This window comes from Panulirus ornatus, chromosome 5 (assembly GCF_036320965.1).
Source record: "Panulirus ornatus isolate Po-2019 chromosome 5, ASM3632096v1, whole genome shotgun sequence".
NCBI lineage: Eukaryota > Metazoa > Arthropoda > Malacostraca > Decapoda > Palinuridae > Panulirus > Panulirus ornatus.
In genome coordinates, this window is record NC_092228.1 from 32973075 (window position 1) to 32986163 (window position 13089).

Below are 13089 nucleotides of genomic sequence, written 5' to 3' on the forward strand. Positions count from 1 at the left end.
TAATAACTTATTCTTCATCCCACCACTCACTACCCTTTCTAATCAACCCACCTCCCACTCTTCTCATGCCACAATCATCTTTTGCGCAATCCATCACTGATTCCCAAAATACATCCCATTCCTCCCCCACTCCCCGTACTTCCATTGTTCTCACCTTTTTCCATTCTGTACTCAGTCTCTCCTGGTACTTCCTCACACAAGTCTCCTTCCCAAGCTCACTTACTCTCACCACCCTCTTCACCCCAACATTCACTCTTCTTTTCTGAAAACCCATACAAATTTTCACCTTAGTCTCCACAAGATAATGATCAGACATCGCTCCAGTTGCACCTCTCAGCACATTAACATCCAAAAGTCTCTCTTTCGCGCGCCTGTCAATTAACACGTAATCCAATAACGCTCTCTGGCCATCTCTCCTACTTACATACGTATACTTATGTATATCTCGCTTTTTAAACCAGGTATTCCCAATCACCAGTCCTTTTTCAGCACATAAATCTACAAGCTCTTCACCATTTCCATTTACAACACTGAACACCCCATGTATACCAATTATTCCCTCAACTGCCACATTACTCACCTTTGCATTCAAATCACCCATCACTATAACCCGGTCTCGTGCATCAAAACCACTAACACACTTATTCAGCTGCTCCCAAAACATTTGCCTCTCATGGTCTTTCTTCTCATGCCTAGGTGCATATGCACCAATAATCACCCATCTCTCTCCATCAACTTTCAGTTTTACCCATATTAATCGAGAATTTACTCTCTTACATTCTATCACATACTCCCACAACTCCTGTTTCAGGAGTACTGCTACTCCTTCCCTTGCTCTTGTCCTCTCACTAACCCCTGACTTTACTCGCAAGACATTCCCAAACCACTCTTCCCCTTTACCCTTGAGCTTCGTTTCACTCAGAGCCAAAACATCCAGGTTCCTTTCCTCAAACATACTACCTATCTCTCCTTCTTTCACATCTTGGTTACATCCACACACATTTAGATACCCCAGTCTGAGCCTTCGAGGAGGATGAGCACTCCCCGCGTGACTCCTTCTTCTGTTTCCCATTTTAGAAAGTTAAAAAATACAAGGAGGGGAGGATTTCTGGCCCCCCGCTCCCGTCCCCTCTAGTCGCCTTCTACGACACGCGAGGAATGTGAGGGAAGTATTTTTTCAACCCTATCCCCAGGGATAATATACATATATATGCATACATATACACATTTACATATATATACACATACCTACGCACATATACACACATACACACATATATACATATGAAAAATGTAAGAAATAATTTAGAAAACTGAAACTTCTAGCTTGAAATTAAATGAAAAAAAAATGAATGTCACATAATGGTTCAACCTCTGGCTATGGAAAAGGGAAATGTATGATTTATTTACACAAACGTCAATAGTAGTTTTCATCAATTTAACCACTGTATCATACCGCCTGGTCCAATTCTCTTATCATGAAACAGGCTTATGTTGTTTCTCAATTTTCTTCATTACACAAAGTACAACCATATCTTGGATACATGAGTGTAGGTAGTTAGTCATCCGCCATAATAAAGCCTGGACAGACCAAAAATTTATCTGGACCTCAACTTTTCCAGTACATTTATGAAAAACACCTTTTTGCTTTCTATCTCTATCTCTGATTGGCTGTTGTTGTCGGGGTGAAGGGTCTGTGGCAGGGTCTGTTGTCTTATGCTGCTTTATGATCTGGCTTGGGTTCCTCTGTATCGCAGGTCCCACACCAGTCTGGCAGGGGTTCCTCCACCCCAGCTCCCACACAGCCTCGGGGGTATATTTTCATTAGAACACTCGTAACAAGCAACACACTCCACACGACGCGGATTAAAGACAATGTAATATGTAAGTTTGTGATTCGAATCCACGATCTCAAGACTGATGAGAATTTATGATGAATGTGAGGTCGAGTTTTATACCTTGAGACTACGGCGTGTGGTTCGCCTCCTGCTACAACTGATTCGTCACTTAATCATGGCCAAATTATCTCGTTAAGGGTATACGCATTACAATCACTACACTGTATACCTAATACACTGGCGTACACACGCCAGTACTTGCTAAGTACTTGCTTCTATTATAACTATCCATTTCTATATTAAATTATATATATATATATATATATATATATATATATATATATATATATATATATATATATATATATATATATATATATATATTCTCAAACTGGGTCGAGCCAGACGTGAGCGTCGGTCGCCTCGCCTCGTTCTCAGGAGACGTACATTTCATCAAGAAAACGGCAGGTCGAGGTCACAGTGACAATCATGATCTTCCATTTATAAAGAAAAAATTCATACTTGCTGCCTATATGGTCTTTGATATCAATACAGACTATATATTATCTTTCATATAAGTACATACGATACATTGGATTTGTACTGATATAGTTTTACTAAACATTTTTTTTTCTTTCTGTATCTCAACGGCCGATGTTCGAGCAACCAATACGTCTGAAATGGTGTTGGTCAAGAAGGGCTAATATTCTGCGTGTAATCTAATTAATTGAATTTATGCAACTGGATTTTTCTCATCTATAGACTTTCTTTTTGAACTGCATGTTACATGATGAAAACAAGGTCTGGTTTATTATTGTCAGGAAGGAACTGAAACAGCAGCAAAATATATAAAGATATTCATCCGATGATTGCAGATAGAAACTGACAGATGTAATATAGCAAAAAATATGAACAAAACAGTGAGTTAGTGACATGTTTCACATATTTGTAATACAACTGTGAAGTTTTTCGTAGATCCTTACGGGGAATGAATGGTGGACAAATGGTGAAGGAAGGTGCAAAAACGGGGCTATTTCAGTCCAAACTAGAATTCATTTGTTCACTACGACATTGATCTCAGGACATTTCAATGGCTGAGATTTACATTATACAGAAAATCTTCAAACAAGGACGATAGACAGATAGATAGAAGGTTGAATAAATAGGTTAACTGATAGATGTAGGTGCAATCAGAGTCGCCTATGATTTCGTTCACAGCGAATGAAATGATAAATAGGCGAGGCTATAACCATCGTCTATGATTATTGTAAATGACTAACAATGATTAATCTTTATTGCTTTTGTGCGACTGCTGTTAGCCTTTGAAGGTTAATGTTCCCTCAAAGTTGCCCGGACCCTACCACTAGGAGGTCAGCAGTTCGACTTAGGGTCCATTTGTGCCATGTTTATGGCAACCAACAGAATGGATGTATTTTTCTTACTTTTTTTGTCATCCCTATGGATGGGACTCATAAATGTTAGAAACTTTTCCTAACGATTTAATCCTTTATGATAACTGCTTCATTCGTACAATAGTTTGGCACCGATTTGCAACTGAATGAAAACTTTTGCCATAGGAAGTGTCTTCTGAGGACCAGGTATAACAGGGTCGACTGCTGGAGGAGGAGCAGCTTCTCCAGTCTCAGCGACGGGAACTTAAGGTTCAAGGAATTTCAGGGATGAATGTTGGTGGTGTGGACTTTAATCTTCAACACGGCCGCTTCAGCTTTAGGGTCGGCTGCTGCTGCAGGTGCTGCTGATCCTCCAGTCGCAGCGACGGACACATCAGGGTCTTCATCGACGACCAGTACGAGTACGTCGGGATCCACCAGGCCTGATTCATCCCCATAGAAGTAGGGGATCAAGGTCACCAATTCAGTGGTAGGCATCACTTTGCCCCGTTGTTTGGTGGGAGCCAAAGAAACATTGATGGGGATGGCGGCTGATCCTGTGTCAACTACACCAGTTTCCTCGCTGGGTCCGCCTTCGCACATGTCATCATCATCTTGATGCCGAGTCTGGATCTTCACCACTACTCTCTCGTGCACGGGTTCGATATCCAGACGTGATCTCTTCCTGGAAGGCCTTTGGCATTCTGGAAGGCACCGCTTTCCTCCCTGGGCCAGGCCCTCACTGCTGGACAACCAGGCAATTCTGGTGTAGGCGTACTCCTGGTGGCGGCCGTTGCGTCCTCCAAGTCTGCGATCTGCCTTGATGCCCCACCGTCCCAGTGTTCTGCCGACGTTCAGGACGGCAGCTTTCTCGTACCCGAACCCTTCGCAGAATTCACAGTATCGCAAATATAGCTCAGTTCGGCTTATACAATCTTTAACAGCCCCGGTTTGCTGGATGTGAGCCTCGAAAAATTCAAGGAAGGATTCCTTGCCAGGGTACCGATGGGCAGCGCGGACGTGAGTCATTTCTGCGATCTGGTGAGATGAGTGATTTACTTGACGAAGTAAACTTTCATAGACCAGCACTTGCAAAAATATAGTGAAGCCACACAAAAATATAGTAGACTCTCGTTTCCTCATTGATTTAATATCCTAGATGATAGATTAACAGAGTGAAGTTGAAGCACTAGTGTAGTGAAGATGAAACATCAATATAGTGAAGATGGCAGGATAAGGTAGAGGGAGTACACTGGGCAGAATTACCTCTTGTGGAGAGTGTAATGTAGCTTGTAGCGGAAACATAATGACATCAATGATGGTGTGTGTGTATGTGTGTGTGTGTGTGTGTGTGTGTGTGTGTGTGTGTGTGTGTATGTGTCTGTACTGGTACAAAGACTATATAAGAAAGACAGGAAAGCAGAAGTAATCTCGCGTGAGCAATGACTGCTTTAATTGTGCACGTTGTCAACAGCTGGTGGTACTAATTACCCTTGTGCTGTCTGGTTGTCTGTTTGTTGACGAAAACTTGACAGTGAGTTTTCAGTTTAAAAAAAGAAGAAAATAATCTAAAACTTGTTTTTTTTATGTTTTTCCCAAGGATGAAGTATTGTACGGACGACTTGAGACAACTATGAGCAATAACATATATAGGTAACATTAAACACAATGTTAGGGACCAAATCAACTGGACGGTTTCATCAACAGTCATGCCATATCAACCAGGACATATTTCATTCTTTAACATTAAAGCAACATATTAACATACATATCCTGTAATTGGTCCATGTAAGCCTAATGATCTTGATGAAGTGATTATGCAGATAAGATACGATGGGAAATACTCTAACAACAATGAGCTTGATAACAAAGTTAAGTAGCATTAGTGACTCGTCAATAAGTAAGCTCAAGAATATTTATTTCTTTAATTACAAAACTGGAGGTATTGGGGAAATATGGTATGTAATTATTGATATCTAAAAAATTCGCCTTTGTCTTTGTTGAGTTTGTAGAAAAATGTGGTTGTTTGTTATCTACTTGTCTTAGATTTATCCCATCCTACGTTTATATTTATGAATGTCTTACCAATTACATCACAGCAATACCCCTTACCTCTCCTTGTCCTGTGGAAATGTGTGTAAAATGTGATGTGTGGGAGTAGTTTTCCTCCTCTTACATATCACACATAGCTAACATCTTTTTCTGCTCATAATCATATATCTGATTAATCTCATGTGAGTTCTACGTACCGAATCACAGACACCATTATCTCTCACCGTCATGTTCACTATAGAGGGAGACATCATTATCTCTCACCATCATGTTCACTACAGAGGGAGACACTATTATCTCTCACCATCATGTTCACTACAGAGGGAGACACCATTATCTCTCACCATCATGTTCACTACAGAGGGAGACACCATTATCTCTCACCATCATGTTCACTACAGAGGGAGACACCATTATCTCTCACCGTCATGTTCACTACAGAGGGAGACACCATTATCTTACCGTCATGTTCACTACAGAGGGAGACATCATTATCTCTCACCATCATGTTCACTACAGAGGGAGACACCAATTTCTCACCATCATGTTCACTACAGAGGGAGACACCATTATCTCTCACCATCATTAAGTTCTGAACTGCAAGTAACAGAGAACTGCTACTCAGGACCACCTGGCCATTGTTTGTTTGTGCCAACATTTCCATCTATCGATCGCCAATATACCAAGTCTGTCCCATCTATCGATCACTATAAGCAATCTGTCCCATCTATTTATTTTCATTATACTCTGTCTGTCCCCATCTATCGATCTTCACTATACCCTGTCTGTCCTATCTATCGATCTTTACTATACCCTGTCTGTCCTATCTATCGATCTTCACTATACCCTGTCTGTCCTATCTATCGATCTTTACTATACCCAGCCTGTCCCATCTATGGATCTTCTCTATACCCTGTCTGTCCCGTCTATCGATCTTCACTATACCTTGTCTGTCCCATCAATCAATTCATTATAATGTGTGTCCCATCTACACATCTTCACTATACCCTCTGTCTCATCTATAGATCTTCATTATACCCAACCTGTCCCATCTGTGGATCTTCACTATACCCTGTCTATTCCCATCAACCAATTCATTATAATGTGTGTCCTGTCTACACATCTTCACTATACCATCTGTCCCATCTATGGATCTCCACTATACCCAGCCTGTCCCATCTATCAATCTTCACTATACCCTGTCTGTCCCATCAATCAATTCATTATAATGTGTGTCCCATCTACACATCTTCACTATACCCTGTCTGTCCCATCTATGGATCTTCACTATACCCTGTCTGTCCCATCTACGAATCTTCACTGTACCCAGTCAGTCCCATGTATGCATCTTCACTACACCCTGTCTCTCCCATCTATGGATATTCACTGTATCCTGTCAGTCCCATCTATAAATCTTCACTGTACCCAGTCTGTCCCATCTATGGATATTCACTATACCCTGTCTGTCCCATTTATCGATCTTCACTATATCCAGTCTGTCCCATCCACCTGTACCCCTGGTCTCCATGTAACAACCATTAACCCACCTACAATATTTTAGATGGTCGCTACATTTAAAATCGCCGAAGTCGACTATGCTTTTGTTTCTATGTGGGATATTAGAGCATGGGGGTACCTTACTATATTTTTCCATATCAATATAGACTCACTATATTTGTGGACGTACAAGGATAACCGAGGTTACTTCGTAAAGTGCACAACGTAATCATAGTATCTTCAACATGGAAGTTTTTGCAAAAAGCTCAGTTGTGGAGGTGGTCGAGCAGCAGCAGGTGCTCTGGGTCGCCCTCCTTGACCAGGCCTACCTGCCTTTCCACGATGAGGAGGATTTGCTGGACCGTCCACCACACGAGACCCGACTCCCACATATAGATGAGTTGGGCTGCGATGATGACGACATACATGTCATCGTGCCCACCAACGAGCAGTTGCAAGGGGTTCTCAGAACCGTCCTGCAGAGGTATACCATCAGGGTCGTCAACGTTCCATACAAAATCTCAAGGACGAACGTCTGGGAATTCTTCAAGCAGTTCGGCGACATCGTTCGCTTCGACATGCAGTCCTACACGACCTACGAGAACCACCGCGGGTTTGCCGTCATCCAGTACTCCTGCTATGCCTCCTACAAGAAGGCACTTCTTGCCGACGTGACACCACTCTCCGTCAACGGTCGCTGTGCAAAAGTGAAACCTCACCGTCCCACTGATGCTGACCAAGTGACCTCGCCCACTCAAGTGGCAATGCAGCCAACACTCCCTACCAGACCCACCATCCATGAGGAAATGCAGCCCACCCCACTTGTCAGGCCCATTTTCAGGGAGACATGGCAGGTCTCAAGACCTGTCAGGCCCACCATTCAAGACCGACTTGGTCCCCCAACACACGTCAGGCCCACCATTCAAGACCGACTTGGTCCCCCAACACACGTCAGGCCCACCATTCAAGACCGACTTGGTCCCCCAACACATGTCAGGCCCAGCGTTCTAGACCGACTGGGACCAATAACACATGACATGTCCTACGTTACAGACCGACTGCACTCCACACCACGTACGGGCGTTAAAAGGCGTGTCGAGATGACACACGCTCCCCGTGCCAAAAGATTCAGTTGGTGAGGAACCTGAGTTCTTTCTTCCTGCTGGTGCTGCAGGAGAACACGGCCCTAGAGTGGACACTGGAGGTGTGTTTGTGTTTGTGTTTGGGTTATCACTGAGGAACCAACACCAAGACAACTTTAGTTTCGCCTCCCCAAGGATTACGTTAATCTGGTGGAAGTCTGGCTTTCTCCCAGTAATGGATGACACATAATATCTACGTAGGGACGTTGAAAAACAAAGAAAAAAAATAGGAACATTATCCCACCCAAAAAAATACATAAATTCACGGGGATAATTTCCTTAGTCTTCAAAGAAAAAATGAAACTCTTCCGACGCTACCGTGCCTTCCATAAAGTAACCCTCAAGGAAATCACTTTCTACACAATGTGCAAGGATTCGGTTAGCCAATCTTCATATGACTGGGGCTATTCTTCCCTCTGATTGATTCATTTTTCAAGATTAAGGAAAGTTGTAATGAAAATATTGTATTGAGTTTCTCCGTTGGCGTCAGGGTAAACACCCATCCCCCCCGAAGCTTGGTTACCTTTCCGTGGTGGGGGGGACTTCATGGATTGGGCAGTAGCAACCATCGTTGGTTGCTTCTGTTCAATCCATGAACGAAAAACCAAGCATCTTGAGCGTAATTGTCGTATAAATTCACTTGGTGTCAAAACTGACGCGAAAGCGGTTGTCTCAATTTTGTCAGAAATGTTTGTGCGTTTCGGCCTGATGGCGGGAGTCGGTTTGGCGCTGTGGTCATGAGGGAATACGAGGAAGATTGGCAACCGTCCCAGAAGTAGCTACAGTGAGGCCCAGCAACTGTCCCTAATACTGTGGAAGGCACTCATGTAAGGTGTGCAGTGAGGCGCAGCAGTAACAAGGGAAACGGACAACCAAAACAGCAATCTTGATCATCAGGAGGCTATCCAATGCTCAGAGTAGATAAGGACGATTATTGTATGGCTTCGCTCAGAGGATGAAAATCTTAGCCGTGAAAATCAACAAGTAAAGTAACTAGTAGTTAGTGGTAGTGAAGTGGAATTACCGCATTTCTGTGGTCTTAATAGTAAAACGAAACTTTTCGTTTTCTCCATGTTGTAGACCACCATCCTTAAGGTTGTAAGGTAATGGTAACTACAAGGTTATGACCTCAGCAAATTTATGATGGAAAGTGCAGGAAATGTGGTAATGTATATGATGTAGATTATATAGTTGTATAATAAATGTGTAATAAAATTTTGTCTTCTCTGTTCGAGTTCATTGATTCAAATGCATGTAAGTTTTCTCTCTAACGAGGTGGGATAAGCTACGTGCACTCGGCTTGTAAATGTGGTGACTTTCCCTTCATTACCACAATGGTGTGCTGAACTGAAGATGTAGAATTCCGTAGACGAAAATAAGATCGGAAATCAATCTACATCAAAAATTGAAAGCGCCTCTGTGTGTGTGTGTGTGTGTGTGTGTGTGTGTGTGTGTGTGTGTGTGTGTGTTTGTGCGTGTGTGTGTGTGTGTGTGTGTGTGTGTGTGTGTGTGTGTGTGTGTGTGCGTGTGTGTGTGTGTGTGTGTGTGTGTGTGTGCGTGTGTGTGTGTGTGTATACTACTTTAATCATTATCACGTGAGAGTTTTGAGGAAGGATTTGTACACTCGTGTTGCCCCGTCTCTTAACCTTGTAAGTGTAAAATATGTTTTCACTCCTGTGTGCACTCACACACACACACACACACACACACACACACACACACACACACGCACATAACCTATAATATCATCTAGTATTTTCTTCAGACGGATATCTTACACCTTAATTATAAAAGCCAAAGAAAAATTTATAAAAACATATACATATATTTCCACACGTGTAGATATATGTTATGTATTGAAATGTGGCGGAAAAATTCCTTATATATTAACAAACGTGATTGAGGACGTAAAGAATCTGGTACAAACATAATGGTTATTGTGATAAATGATTTATTTATGATAAATATGTATGGTGTTGCATTATAATGGTTGTTCAGAACCAAGCTTCTTAAACCTGAATCAGTGAAATACTATAAGAAATAAAAGATCTGTTAAACATAAACATTTATAGTGATTAATCACACAATATATCTTACTGTGGGTATCTAAAAGAAAATCCATTGCAAGGAGCTAGTTTAAGGCAGGAGGAATTCATTTTTGAACAAAATATTTACCTCTACAGCCCTTTTCTTTCGTCACCATTTCTTGTGTTTACTACTATCAAGAAATATCTTTTACGTAACCTAAAAATTCTGTATAGATATTTGATTAATGTTCTTCAACGACGTGTTGTATAACTCTTCGTTAGTGAAGTTCATTTCGTGTAATGGATCATGCATTACAAAGTTGTGTCTATCCACACAAGTGTTACACGTCCCAGGTAAAGATATATTCTAGAGATAGTGTATATCTAACATATATATGTGTTTTATAGATATGTGTAAAAAGTTTTCCTGAGGGACAATACTTAAGACTTTCGTATCAAAGTTTATCGCTTGTAAGTGATCAAGCATTACAAAGGTGTGTCCATTGCCACAGGTGCTACTTATCCCGGGTAAAGGTATTTTACAATTTCTGTTTCCTTAACCCTTCTAGTTATCTATGCTTCATCTCTGGCTTGATCCTTGCAAGTGACATTTATGGTGTGTAATTCTCTTTATTCTTATCATATAATTAATCAGTTGAGGTGCAGAAGACGCTGTTCATCTTGGTCACTCCACTCTGTTCCATACTATTATTCAAAAGGTGTTACCGGGCTCAACCCATAAGTCGTTACACCAGGAATGACAAGTAACATTAGGGAAAGTCTGTATCATCGACCAGGGAAGGGAAGAAATAGCACAGTCTCATCGAAAACCTTTTCGCTTCATAGATATGTGCCATCATCCCCTGCTCCTGTGTAGAGTGCAGCAGCCACGAAGGTGTAGGAGCGCCATCAAAGGTGTGCTGGTGATGTGTGTACTGTTCACACCATTACCTGGGCTGAGCCTCAGGACTGTTACCCTCCTCCTGAGAAGGACTATTTTTGTGTCCCTACTCATCACACTCCCGAGAACCTCCCAAAATACTCCTCCCGAATTCCTTTCCTACCCAAACCCTTCCCTCTACGCAGTCAGTAATCAAGACAGACATTCATAGCTTTATATGCAGCTACCTGCTGGCCTTGGACGATCATTTTATGTTGTACTTATGGTTCACATTCTGGCTTCATGACCACAAGCTGATAGCCCTTAAATCCAACAACATATATACATCCTGTTATACAACTGATGTTACTGTCTGACGTATGTATGGTGCGGCTTGATGACATTACCTGCTGATGGCTAATATCGACTGTTATCATGTTGCAAATTTTGTTATTTGTTTGCTTTTCCGTACGGTACACATTCTGGTCAACGAACTTTACTTGTAGATTCAGAGATAATAAAACATACTTACGTGTTACAGAGGCCGTATGATAAGGGCCCGAGCCAAGCAAGGACCTGACGAATCTGTAAACAAGAAATGACCTGTTAAACTAGATCAGAGAAGGGGCCGTCCACACTCTAGATGTAGGACGTAAACCTAGAAAATCTAACAACGACAACAAACAACAGGTAGGTGAAGACCTCACTAGTGTGACAACGACAGTAGATAACTGCTACGAGGAGACCTGCTGGTGACTCTAACAATAACATAACTGTACAGTAAACAGACTTTTAAGAACGGGCTGTCGTAAGACAAGGGCCCATGTCAGGCGGACACCTACCCAATCTAACAACATCAATCTATCTAACTATTTGTTGTCATATATGAATCTGACTCCATAACTGTTGATTAGTAGATTGCTTCACGTGGCAGAGATGATAAAGCCATTACACACGACAAAGGTACACTACTGAGCTCCGCCTCGTTCAACTCTGGGCTAACTAGCGAGCTACAAGGAACAGCCCTCCTGACCACCATTGCCTCACCTTGCAACTGCTCACTTGAAACGCTTCTGACAATCAACTGCAACTGTTGATTGTTTACTGAGCTGTGTTGACGACCCGCCCCCACACCTCTTGTATACGTAAGGCTGGTGAACAGTATATGGTCTCCTCCCAACACCGGTCACGAACATTCTTCTATATCTCTTATTTTGTTTATTATAGAAGGAATACATATAGTAACGGAAGCCTAGCTATCATCATTACGCCTAAGTCCAGCACCATTAAGACTGTCTTTATAGATATACAAATACCAGCAGAAGACATGCAGAAGGATTGGCCATGTTGTGTGTGCAGCAGCCAGACACGTGAAGCCACACATCACACCACCGTCCGTGTATGACTGCTGGAGAACATAACCCCAGGTTGTATATACTGGACGAAATGATTGCACATCAAACTGAAAATGACAACAATACACTTATCCAAAAATATAAAGTGTATGTTAGTTCTGTATGTTAAGTAAGTACCTTATATTAATATTATGTCAAAAACAGTTGTCATTTAATTGTATAATTAATAAGTCACCTATTACGTAGCACTTAGACATATGGTGTGAAAATATAATACAATATCCATAAAAGGTTTTAACAAAAATGTATAATTATGTTGATGCAATAAGGAAAATGTGAATGATGACTCACCTTGGTAGCTTGAGTTCTACAGAAGTGCTTCATGTTGCTTTGTAGTAAACACAACATTCCTAAATTGTCTTGGCTCAGTCTCTCTCCGGCGTGACCTCATCTGCTGAGAACACCTGCCAACTGAGGCAGCAGCTGACACACCTGGATATGGCAACTGAGGCAGGAGCTGGAGACACCTGAGTATGGCAACTGAGGCAGGAGCTGGAGACACCTGAGTATGGCAACTGAGGCAGGAGCTGGAGACACCTGAGTATGGCAACTGAGGCAGGAGCTGGAGACACCTGAGTATGGCAACTGAGGCTTGATAAAATGAATATTAGTCAGTGATTTTCCTAGGTGTAGGTCGAGTTTTCACTTCCTTTAACGATGATTAATAAATGTTTAATTGTGTTTTGTCTTGAGGCTGGCGAGTGTTGGCAAGATTTGACCAGAATGCAGCAGAGATAACGCGTAGCTAGCGATCACTGCTGGAAAATCCAGAGTTAAGATGAACTAATGCGTGAGTTACGTCTTGTCATGTTATGTGAGAAGTGGAATGAGAGAGAGAGAGAGAGAG